This window comes from Lepidochelys olivacea (genome assembly GCF_965140295.1).
Source record: "Lepidochelys olivacea isolate rLepOli2 genome assembly, chromosome: 7".
In the NCBI taxonomy this organism is placed as follows: Eukaryota; Metazoa; Chordata; order Testudines; family Cheloniidae; genus Lepidochelys; species Lepidochelys olivacea.
The window spans coordinates 21,544,973-21,557,968 of NC_140417.1; the positions used below are offsets into that span (position 1 = coordinate 21,544,973).

Genomic DNA, 12,996 nt, shown 5'->3' on the forward strand with positions numbered 1-12,996 from the left:
CCCCAGCTCCTGGAATCAAGTGGATATGTGATGATGTCAGCCTTCATTCTTAAAGAGAAAGTAAGTTTCTAGCCCTCGTGACTGTGGAGAAAGCTTCAAAATGTGACCCCAGTGCACCCTAAAGGCTCAAAAAGCAGAAGGCAAAGAAAAAGAAGCACAAATCTATTATTTGTACATAATCTCCTGATTTGAAAGCCAATCTCATGATTTTAGTTGAGCCTGACTCGTGATTTTTGAACATTTGAAGTTGGCAATACTGTTATCGGGGTGCCTGCTGATTGTGGGGGATGCACAGTGGTTGCTTGTGAGCACTGGGATGGCCAACACTGCCTTTTATTCAAAATAGCATGGAGGGATTTGCTTTGGAAAATAACATGCTCACAAATCGTCACATTTCTAGCTGCAGGAAATAACTGTACCACCAAAGACTAACTGCTGAGGTTGACCTGGGGCCCTAGAGTCCACAGGGCTTAGTTTAGCTAGGCTGGAGGCAAGGGGGCTTTAGCAGCAGTATAAGGACCCTAGTAAATAGCATTGGTACAGGATCCTGTAGGTCATATGAGGAGCCGGCTCTGAGGGCTATCTGCTCACCAGGCAAGAGCCCCCGCCCCAGCACAGGAGGTACTTTTGAGCAGAACAGCAGCATGTTGCAGGCCAGCCAGAGGGGTGCGTGGGGAGTGGAAGGAGTTGCGGGCAGGGCAGATCTGCCCTCCAGCAATTTGGTGCTCCTGCGGGGCCACTGGAGTGTGAGAGGGGCTGGTTTTAAGTGCTACAGGTAAGTTTGAAGGCAACAGCTGCAAAGCCATTGAAGCAGAGGTGCAATTTAGACCAGGGACTTCCCTATCCTGCACTGTTTGCTGCAGTGTCCCCAGAAAGCCCCTGAATAGGGCAGCTGAAAGCTGTCTCCCCTTTGTCCCTACACCAGAGCAAGATCTGGCCCAGAATACACCCCTTCCATAGATACAGATACCTGCAACAGCCTGGTCAGCTTGGTCACAGGGCACGTACTGTGTACACTTAAAAACGGCTGTTGCAATGCTGATGGGGGGGCCTTAGAGCTCTGAGCTCGAATGGGCAGCAGCCAGGTTGCAACATTTCATAGCTCTCAGCTGGTTTAGTTTTCACAAGCGATTACGCCATCCCCTGGACTAGGCCCTTGCCAAACTTTCATGATTGACGTCCGGGCCAATTCAGCTTTTACAAGCACATGCACCAGAGGAAGCATCTAACCCAGAAAACTTCTGTTTGCTTTACACTCTAATTCCCTAGAAGAAACGTAGATGGGCTTCCCGGCTGGGACAGTAATGCAGCCAAGTCCCAGCTCACAGCAATGTTTAAAGCAGAGTTTGAAACCCCCGGCGAATGGGGCCGAAGCAGCGACTCAGCCGCGAGTGGCTCAGCTAGACCTCACTCGCTGGCCCAGCAGTCACCAGCAGGACAGGAGCTTTGAAGTAATATGGCTGCTGAACAGTAATGAGGGGGTGGGTTCTCTTGGAGGCAGTGTCAGAGCTGCAAACTCAGAGGCGGGTGGCAACATTTCACAACTCACGCCGTGGCAGATGAAGACATGATCAATGGAACATGGGCTTTGTAGTCGGAAGGAGCCTCGGTGCAGCAACGAGGCAGAGCAATAGGTGATGGCACCAGGCATTGAAACTATACAGAACACTCACTCGCCAACAGAGGTCACTGACTCTATGTTTACTCTACATGGGCTCCACGGTGTATCTGTGTAACAAAGAATCCAGACCTGCAACGCCCCCTGCTCCTCTGGCCTTGGGTCTGCTGCCCGCACTCCCAACTACAGCTCTGATGAAGCCCCTTACTCCTGAGCTGCAGCACTCCCCGCTATCCTATTCTTGGAACCAACTCCCTCTAACGGCTCTGTTCATGTACTTCAATCCCACCCTCCAGCCCCCAGTTATTCCGGTCCTGAACTTCCCTACAGACAGCTCCCCCCACACAAGCCAAAGCAGACAATAGCACAGCCCGCGAAGGCAGAGCTCTCAAGTGGCTTCCTATTGAACGCTGGCTAAACTGCAGGGACTGAGCCTTGAACTGGAAACCAGTATAGGGCTGGAGGGGAAAGAAAGTCTCAGGTTTTTATGCCAACCTGTTTCTTCCATTCGGTTTGGGATGAACCATGAATTAGAGCAGGGGGCAGGTGGGGAATTATATTTCTGACCATTTATTGTTACCTTGGCTTCACTTCAAGAGACTGAGTGGAAAAAAAAGCCCCCACGGTTCTGCTTACAGTGGCTAAGTTCCCGGGCCGGAGGTACCCTTGCTATAGTGGCCTCTGGGCTCTAGGAGGTTGAGGAAGGGGATGAAGCCAACAGGTAATGGAATAGCTGACAGTGGGGGGAAATAGGGTAGATTAATGGATCCCTCTCCATTTTGGGATCACAGCTATAAGTACAGCAGATGCTCCATCACGCGGGCCGTTCCAAGATCATAATGTCTTGGCTCCAGTTCTGACTTTACAGCCCGTTAGTGACTTTCCCAGATTCCACATCCAGCCCCCTCCGCACATGGAAATCCCCGAAAGGTTTCGCATAGCCACAGTTGTTTCCATATGCAGGGGTACAGTTCAGCCAGCTAGATCCAGTTCCTATAGGGAAGAAACCCCACACCCCTGCACTTCCCTACCCCATTTCTCAGACAACTAAGAAATCAATGAGGATGAGGGTGACCAGTGAGGATGGGACCAAGCTGCAAAGTTGGGACCCAGTGCCAAACTTTTCTAAGACGCACGGGCAGGTGGGGGCGTGTTTGGATTGGTTATAAAGTTCAAAGGCTTATCTTCGCCATAGCCTGGGAAAGGGGGACAGAAGAGATACAGTGGGCGGGTGTGTGACTGGGGGAGATGGGAAGCAGCAGAGAAAACACTTGTAAAGGAACCAGAGCTAAGCGGTACCCACCACATGATCAGAGACTAGAAGGAAACACAGGTACTTTTTAGAGCTTTCTGTGCTGCTGTTGCTTTCAATCTTCCTTGTAGAGCTTGAAAAAACAAATAAACCAATCAACCCACACTCCAAATTCTACTAATATTCCACCGAACACAGAAGCTATTATCCTGCAGCAGTCTGATAGCAATAATTGTTCTCAGTCTGGGGTTCAGCTCTTTCACTTCACTCTCTTTGGAAAAGGAGAAGGAAATCAATTTTACAGGGACATTTCTAGGCTTATTAGTCAATAAAGTGGGCAGAAGTATTACAGGATGCTGATATCCCAGGGAATGCTTTGAAAGAGTGGTGCTGCTATCAAATCTTATTTTCTGCACTGCAGAAGAGTGCATGAGAGGGAAAGCCTTGTTTCAGGCCTCCTGTCTTGATTCTATTCCTCTGCATGCAGGAGAACCATGGGAGGTACGCTGCATCGAACAGTACAACAAGACAAAACAGAAATTGTGGTACCCAAATTGCAGTGAACTGGTCAGATTCTGCTCTGAGTTACACTGGTGTCAATTTGGAGCAACTCTGATTAGCATGTTTATTATGGTAGTGTGTAGGGACTGACCAAGATCAGGGCCCTATTGCACTTGGGAGCATGTGAACACAGTAGCAGAGTAAATGTAAATTAAACAGTAAATGCAATGCTGAAGTGAACACCCGAGCTGGGGATTTAGACAACTGTTCCCCCTGCAGGAGCCGGAATCCCCTACTGCTCAGGGCAGGCCAGGGCGCACCCACAGGAAATACTGGACCACAGTCAAGAGAAGAACGTCTGCATCCTCTGTCCAACGTCAACGGGCACATCACGAGCAGGGGAAAGTTGCTCCATGTGTTGATTGAGGGCCTGCAGCCAGGGCCCACTGTTCAGCTGGAAGAGGAGCTAGGAGCTCTCAGTGCTGAAACAAAGGCATGGCAAGCAGCCCTCCAATGGCGCCGTTTCCCCCTGCTCCCAGCATCTGTTTTACAGAGCGAGTCCATGTGCTCTAGGGAAGCGATCCAAGGAGAGGGAAAGAGGTTGATGATTCTCCAGAAACCCAGGCAAAGACCACTGAGCAGCAGCAGATGACATCACGGCCATCGGCAGCAACAAGCTTTCCCTGCACTCTTGTAACACTGCAGAGACAAGCCAGTACTGGCATCAGGGAGACAGATTCTATGGGTCCATGGGAATCAGAGTAATAATATCTAATGGGGGCATGGTGAGGATTTGCTAGCTAGTGCTTGGAAGAGGAAGGTCTAGATAAGTATTATCGTAATGAGTTGGCTGGTAACCCACTACCCTGTATGGGAGAGAATGAGAACTGCTCAGAACTCCCCAGGTCCTATCTGTGTCATCAATGAGAACAATAGCTTAGTACGATTCAGAATAAAGACCTACTTCTGCTCGCACCCAACCCAATTTACCTCCCCTTGGCCTGCTACAGCGATTCACTAACCCCTTTGCATCTCTACAGTGCCAGGCCACTGAGGAGAAGGTAGGAAAAGACAGAGGACGGAAAACACAGAAGACTTTTTCTGCAGCAAACCCAGGACCAAACCATACCACAAAATAGAGGGCTGTCAGAGTTCTGAAGATGCAGATGATGTTTTTGGAAACACAGACTGGAATCGTACCTATATAAAGCTAGACGTTGGCAGACGAGGCTGGTATGGGCTGTGCAGAACCAACACCAGCGGCGATTCAGACCCAGAGTCTGTTTTATCTCAGCAGCCGACGTTCAGATTAAAGGTTTCAGTTTGGCTCCCAGGGGAGGAGATATGGGCTTGTGGGTAACAGAGGGGAAATGTGACTCAGAGGCCAGCAAACTGGCCTAGGACCCAGAACACGTGGGTTCTATTCCTGGCTCTGACCCCAGCTTGCTGGGTGACCTTGTGGCAAGTCACTTCCCCTCTCTGTGCCCCAGTTTCCCATCTGTAAACTTGCCTCCTTTGAAGAGCGCTTAGTGGCCTACAGGCAAAAAGCACTTTATCAGAGCTAGGGGGTATTAATTATTATTATACACAGTAGTAGGAATCTGGAAAGCTGGGTTCTGTTCCCAGCACTGCCACTGACATGCTGTGCAACTCTGGGCAGGTCACTGAAGACCTGATTCTCAAAAGGTGCTGAGCACCCACCGTCCCCATAGAACTTGTGGGCCCTCAGCACCTCTGAAAATCAGGACCTTCAATGTCCGTTTGCCTCAGTTTCCCCATTAGTAAAATGGGAATAAACGATATTTACCTCCCATTCAGGGATGTGCAGACAGGTTAATGTCTGAACAGCGCTAAGTATTCTGCCACAGGAACCAATGCCTTCAGTGCTTAGAAAACGGGCATATTCTCTCTCTGTCTCACACACCACACAATCTCTAAAGGGTTAATCCTGGTAGAAGCACTGATCTCCATATTGTTGCCTAATACACACTCACTTTATCCCTCATTTCCTGTTGTGTCTATGCAAGACCTAAAAGAAGAAGAAATGATAGCTCTTCCTGGAAGTCAGAAATTATGGTCTTGGGCATTAATTATGGTCTGTGACTCCTGGAGGCAGAGAGTCTGAAAGGTGATTGGGAGGAACTGCTTGTATTGGAGGAAGACACCATTTTTATGGCAAGCCTCAAGTCACCCTTCCTGGGGACAGCTTCTCTCTTTTCTTCCTCAACATTTTGAACAAGATCCAAAAAAGAGACCAAGGAAAAACCACTGAAGAAAAACCACAGCAGGCCAGCCTTCATTCTGGAGACCCTGCATTCCAAAGCACGTTTAGGTGTCAAGTAAAACGAATTTACTGCTCTGTACTTGGCCCTAACATGCATAGAAAAGCTACTACCTAGAGTGATCAATGTTGGTCCAAGACTGGAACAGGAGGGGTCTGAAAGTCAGGATCGAGGTGCATCAGCAGAGCTGCGCTGGATAGGAACAGCAATGTGACACAGCTGTTTCCAAAGCAGCCCTCAAATTTTGTGAAATACACAAGAATTCTTAGCACTTTCCATTCACAGATCTCAATGTGCGTTATCAAGGTGAGCGAGCATTTTCACTTCATTTTTCACACAGGAAACCCGAGGCACAAGGATTAATTGACTTGCCTAAATCACACGGCAAGTCAGTGGCACAACTGGGACTAGAACCTAGACCTCTTGGTCACTGTTGATGGCCATTGGATCACACGGATTAGTTTCTCCAAATTTTGCTACTCCCTCCTCCCTCCCCTGAAATATGAGCAAGTTTGGGAGGGACACAGTTTTGATGGATAAGTGACTTCCAATAGAATCCACCCGATTACAAGAATAAAAGCACCATGCACTAAAGCAACTTCCTTGCTAACAAAGTAACCGCACCAATAAAAACAGAAACATAGAACCCTGTGGTCCAATTTAACAAAGGAGAACTGAGACCATATTATTCAATATGGGGGGAGGTGGGGGGGAAGAGGGAGAGATCTGCAGCCGTTGTTTAGTGATTGTCTCATTTTCGATTCCAAAATCCAAAAGGAATTAAAACTGGAAAAATATTTCTGCACAGTCTGCACAATATTTCACAGAGTGAAAAATCCAGACATTTTGCAGTCTGAGCTCAGTTTTCCATCTCAGTTTTTGAATGACGGCTGGAGTACATGTTCCAGTTGATGTCTGGAAGCTGTGACGCCGCATGTGGAAAGAGCATGGCAGCAACAGCATTCTCCCAGGGTGATGGTCCCTGCATGCATAATGGATATTATATACAGCCATGATCTGCCTAGAGGGGTGGAGCACAGGCACTGGGGTGAGGGTGGGGTGTAATATAAATAGACAAAACAGGTCACCCAGGAAAAACATTACACAGAGCCAGGACTAAAAACTTAAGAGGTCCTAGCCCCAGCTCTGCGCTCTAATCAGTAGGTATAGACAGACATAAAGCTAAAAAGTCTTTGTTTGTTTAGAGAGCTCCAATTTATCTGCTGCTTCAGGGTAAGTGGAAAAGGAGTGGCACTCACTGACGCTCCACCTACAATCCAAGCTCCTCCCCACTCAACACACCTAAGCAAGACATCAAATCACAGTACATTGTGCTGATCTTCATAATATAATGACAGGTTTCAGAGTAGCAGCCGTGTTAGTCTGTATTTGCAAAAAGAAAAGGAGGACTTGTGGCATCTTAGAGACTAACCAATTTATTTGAGCATGAGCTTTCGTGAGCTACAGCTCACTTCATCGGATGTAATATAATTGACCCTTTCCTTTCTTGTGTGCTTTGATCAGCAGGGAAAAAGGGTAATATTTCTGGCATTTAAATTGCCATCAGTCTTCAGAGTTTAGGCCTCATCGGGATTAATAAAAGCAGTTCACACGTCTCTCAGAGATACTGTTTCAGGAGGTCTGCAAACTTGGGCACACTTCACTGCACAGGTTCACTCTTTGGAAGAGTATCTCCACAACCACAAAGACTAGAGACCCCGATTCTCAGAAGTGCTCAGCACCTTCATTCGCAGCTATAGTCAATGGGAGATGCAGCTGCTCAGCACCTCAGCTGAATTTTTATTTCTAAATGAAAATTTAGATTTTTGGAACACAAGAGAGCCACCTCCTGAAAACCGATGAGCCGGCCCACTTTGACTCCTGCTATTAAACTTCATGTTGATAATTGAGTGATTCTAAAGAGCGAGTAACATAAAAGGCATTTGCTTATTTAAATTAAAATTTTCCATAAATCCACTGTATCATCTGCTTGGGTTGTTAAATTCACACATTCCTTACAGGTTTGTGAGCGCAAACAACAGTACTCCCCTGGTGCAGGAGACCCAGGAAGTGAAACTGACTAGAAAAAGGAAGTGAAATTGACTGGGTTTCATTGAAGGTTCTCCTGTAACACTGGGTCCACTGGCTCACAGCCTCCTCCTAGAAAATGCACATTAAACTGCAGGATGTCACTGACATGCAAGTGCTCATGGGCGACAGTCTGAAATTAGCGACTCTTCCTTCCCGCACAATCCTGATTTGCATCCTTCCAAACAGGATTCTCTGTTCTCCAAGCAAGGGCTTGGGACAAGATGCATAGAAGCGCCTTACCTCTGAACCAGAACATATAAGCCCTTGCTGTCAACATGTTTGGTGTCACTAAGTAGCCTCATGCCCCATTACAACAGGTGCACTTGAGATAGGAGTTACACGTTGTAGCTGGATTGTATATGTGGAGGTATCATTTTATGGTCAATAACAGCAACATTTGTTCTTGCACATAGAATCTCAGGGTTGGAAGGGACCTCGGGAAGCCATCTAGTCCAACCCCCTGCTCAAAGCAAGACTCAAGGCAAGACCCGAGTGTGATGAGCTGTCTGCCCCACACAAAGGCCTGAATAGGTTAAAACAGGCTGATTGCACTTGGAGGGGAGCCAAGGTCTGGTAAGGCCTTGTGGCTGATGAAGCCCAGCTCGGGGAGGAGCTGGGATAGGCTTATAGATAGGAAGTTAGCGGTAGGAGAGGAGTTCAGGGAGGAGCTCTGCACTCACTCCCTAGTGAGGAGGGAGTTGACAAGGTAACAAGGAGAAGTTCTAGGAGGACAGCAAGCCCAGGAATCCTGCATGGGACTACAGACTCAGGCAAGAAGCCGAGAGGGGGCAATAGCCCTGGGGAGTGGAGGACACTCCCGTGGTAAACGCAGAGGTGGGCCAGACAATAGGGAAGAAAAGTAGGAAAGCGCCTAGGGAAACAGCAACAAAGTCGGAGCTTGAGCAGACTGGTTGCTGGGCATAAGGTCCCTGGGCTGGAACCTGAAGTAGTAGGTGGGTGGGATCCCCAGCCAGACACTGGGAAAGTGGCACAGGCTGGGTAGAGGATCAGAAGACTGGCTGAGACAGTTTGTCCAATGGGGCTTTGTTACCCCAGAAGCGGAGAACTATAGTGACCTGGCCAGAAGGCCGAGTCCCGAAGAGGGAGGAACCCGAGTCCACAGAAAGTGAGAGAGACCACAGGGTGAGCAAACAAAGGAGGGGCGTCACACCAGTCGAGGGCTAATCCCCAGATGAGCCACAAGGAGCTGCCCCAGTGGTGCATAGTAAACCCTGTGATGCTGAGGATGGGGCCTCTCCCTCCTCACTCAGCTGACAGAGAATTTGCATGCTGCGGTATCCTGCCTGGGAGGTGCCTTGGGATGGGAATATCATACTGAGCAGCAGCAGGCTACTGTAAACCGCAGGGAGACAGGGATGCAGTGCCAGTTTGCTGTGGATACAGGCAGCTCCTCAACAATCAGCATCAGATATTCCATCCACTGACGACCAGGCCAGCAATATATACATTGCTTTTACTTATTCCTTCACTCTGCAGACCATGATCCGTTAAAGGGAGGTTGCTCCGCATTTCTGTCCGCTGAGGTATATGGAGAAGCCCCAGCTGTCTTCAAAAGGAGACTTTCCCAATGCTCCAAGTCTTGGCTTGCAAGCTAAGGGAAAAAGAAAAGGAGGACTTGTGGCACCTTAGAGACTAACCAATTTATTTGAGCATGAGCTTTCGTGAGCTACAGCTCACTTCATCGGATGCATAAAAGTGGAAAATGCAATGAGGATGTTTTTATACACACAGATCATGAAAAAATGGGTGTTTATCACTTCAAAAGGTTCTCTCTCCCCCCACCCCACTCTCCTGCTGGTAATAGCTTATCTAAAGCGATCACTCTCCTTACAATCTGTATGATAATCAAGGTGGGCCATTTCCAGCATAAATCCAGGCTTTAACAAGAATGTCTGAGGAATGGTGGGAGGGTTGTAGGAAAAAACAAGGGGAAATAGGTTACCTTGCATAATGACTTAGCCACTCCCAGTCTCTATTCAAGCCTAAGTTAATTGTATCCAATTTGCAAATTAATTCCAATTCAGCAGTCTCTCGCTGGAGTCTGGTTTTGAAGTTTTTCTGTTGTAATATCGCAACTTTCATGTCTGTAATCACGTGACCAGAGAGATTGAAGTGTTCTCCGACTGGTTTATGAATGTTATAATTCTTGACATCTGATTTGTGTCCATTTATTCTTTTACATAGAGACTGTCCAGTTTGACTAATGCACATGGCAGAGGGGCATTGCTTGCACATGATGGCATATATCACATTGGTAGATGTGCAGGTGAATGAGCCTCTGATAGTGTGGCTGATGTGATTAGGCCCTGTGATGGTGTCCCCTGAATAGATATGTGGGCACAGTTGGCAACGGGCTTTGTTGCAAGGATAGGTTCCTGGGTTAGTGGTTCTGCTGTGTGATATGTAGTTGCTGGTGAGTATTTGCTTCAGGTTGGGGGGCTGTCTGTAGGCAAGGACTGGCCTGTCTCCCAAGATTTGTGAGAATGATGGGTCGTCCTTCAGGATAGGTTGTAGATCCTTGATAATTCGTTGGAGAGGTTTTAGTTGGGGGCTGAAGGTGACGGCTAGTGGCGTTCTTTTATTTTCTTTGTTAGGCCTGTCCTGTAGTAGGTAACTTCTGGGTACTCTTCTGGCTGTCAATCTGTTTCTTCACTTTAGCAGGTGGGTATTGTAGTTGTAAGAATGCTTGATAGAGATCTTGTAGGTGTTTGTCTCTGTCTGAGGGGTTGGAGCAAATGCCAACATTTGCTAAAAATTGGGACGGGGGGTAGGTAATAGGAGCCTGTATAAGAAAAAGACCCAAAAATCAGGACTGTCCCTACAAAATCAGGGTATCTGGTCACCCTAGGATTCTCTGTACTTTAAGCAGCAGAAACCAGAGGTCTGCTGGCCTCAGATGGCCCAAACACCTTGGAATTTGGAAGTGTTTGCAAAGCAAACCTGAATTTTGCAAATGGCTTTTTCTCCCCGTCGTGCTGAACCAGGCCCCCATATCCAAGCACTGAGTGGCCTCTGGATGTGTTTAAAATCCACTCTGAATTTTGTGGCATGAACCCATGTTTATTAGAAAGGAGTTCGATGCAGAGAGAGAATGAGATGGGGTGGGGTGGGTGGTCTTCATGCACCTAGGATACTGAACAAGATGTAGGTCAGGTCCGAGAGTTTTAGGTCCCATGCCAAAACCTGGGACTCATGACTCAGCTGGCCACTTCAGAGGGGTCCATTAAAATCACATTTATTTATTTATATGGAGAGGAGTTCCTACTGTCTACGTCCACCCACCCTAAGCTTCAATTTGAGAGTGAGTTAGGTTCTCACATCAAATGTCAGTCAAAATGAATGTGCTTTCACCTGGATTTGCATCAAAGCCATCAGTGGACCTCAGAGCACCACAAAGTAGAGAGGGTAACCTGCCCCAGAATTTGGAGGGGGGCTTTTGGGGTGGGGAAAGAGGAGTTGCGTACTGAGATTTACATCTGGTCCATTGTAGAGATAAGGCCAGCTGCAGAATTTGGATCAAGATCTGGGTTCAGATTCTAAACCATTTTGTTCCCCCTTCCCTCAGTTAAGAGTGCACTGGTCTATGCCTCTAGCTGGGTTTGTCTCTATGCAGATGGCTCAGGGAACCAAGACGGATGAAATCCAAGCCCTGAAGTGCTTCCTGTGGCTCTGGGTTTCATAGCCTCAGTTGTGCCCAGTCTATCCAGTGGTGCATGTCTGTAGCAATGCAATTCTGGCATCCTACTCTGTTGGGCTGGCTTTATTATAATGTGCAATACGCTGTAGGGATATTTCATTCCTTTGGAACCTCTGCACAGGTTAGCCTGGTAACCTAGGACCGAACTGTGCCCTGGAGTAAGCAGGAACAACTTGCATTAAAGTCCATGGGAAATGCATCTGCTGGCACCAGGGCTGCATTTGGCTCCACATCACTCTCTGCTTTGTCCCTTCACACTCATTGCAGGAAATGGCAAGATTGCCAGTCAGGCTCATGACGAACAGAGGATTATTCTCCTTCCCCTAGCTTTCAGGGTAGTAGCCGTGTTAGTCTGTATTAGCAAAAAGAAAAGGAGTATTTTTCCTAACATTCAAAAAACAGTAGGAGAACACTTCAACCTCTCTGGTCAATCAGTAACAGACTTAAAGGTGGCAATTTTGCAACAGAAAAGCTTCAAAAACAGACTACAAGGAGAAACTGCTGAGCTTGAATTAATATGCAAACTAGATACGTACCATTAACTTGGGTTTGAATAGAGACTGGGAGTGGCTGGGTCATTACACATATTGAATCTATTTCCCCATGTTAAGTATCCTCACACTTTCTTGTAAGCTGTCTGAATGGGCCATCTTGATTATCACTACAAAAGTTTTTTTCTCCTGCTGATAATAGCTCATCTTAATTAGCTAGCCTCTTACAGTTGGTATGGCTACTTCCACCTTTTCATGTTCTCTGTATGTGTGAATGTATATATACCTTCTTACTATATGTTCCATTCTATGCATCCGATAAAGTGGGTTGTAGCCCACAAAAGCTTATGCTCAAATAAATTGGTTAGTCCTCCTGATCTTTTTGCAGATACAGACTAACACAGCTGCTACTCTGAAATCGGTTTTCAGGTGAGCTTGGCTTTCGGATTTCTCTGTGAATAGGGAGGGCAGTGCTGCCAAGTCAGGCACTAGATGAGTTTCCCACCTGTAGCAATACCAGTATAGCTCAATCCTGGCCTAAAGTTCCCCCTTCTCCCCCATCTCCTCCCTTATCCTGGATCTCCTTACCAGCTCTGCTGATGCACCTCAATTCTGACCTGCAGCAAACCCCGCTATCCCAAGTCTACCCCCTCGAACCCCAGCTCCTCCACTCATTCCAGTGCCGGAATGCTTGTCTTGTGTAGCAGGAAGGCTAGAGTTTGGCAGGAGGGTTAGGGAGACTGAAGAAGGCTCAGGGTTGGGCAGTGCAAAAATCAGGATACAGCTTAGAAAGGGAAGTTCATAGAATCATAGAGGATTAGGGTTAGAAGAGACCTCAAGAGGTCATCAAGTCCAACCCTCTGCTCAAAGCAGGATCAACCCCAACTAAATCATCCCAGCCAGGGCTTTGTCAAGCCAGATCTTAAAAACCTTTAAGGATGGAGATTCCACCACCTCCCTAGGTAACCCATTCCAGTGCTTCAACACCCTCCTAGTGAAATAGTGTTTCCTAATATCCTAGACCTGCCCCACTGCAACTTGAG

General features: G+C 47.5%; 1 protein-coding gene across 1 annotated transcript in view; it reads right to left on the reverse strand.

Moving 5' to 3' along the window:
• CHST13 (carbohydrate sulfotransferase 13) overlaps positions 1 to 12,996 on the reverse strand; it is a 65,672-nt gene that overhangs the window by 14,841 nt on the left and 37,835 nt on the right. The window lies entirely within an intron of this gene.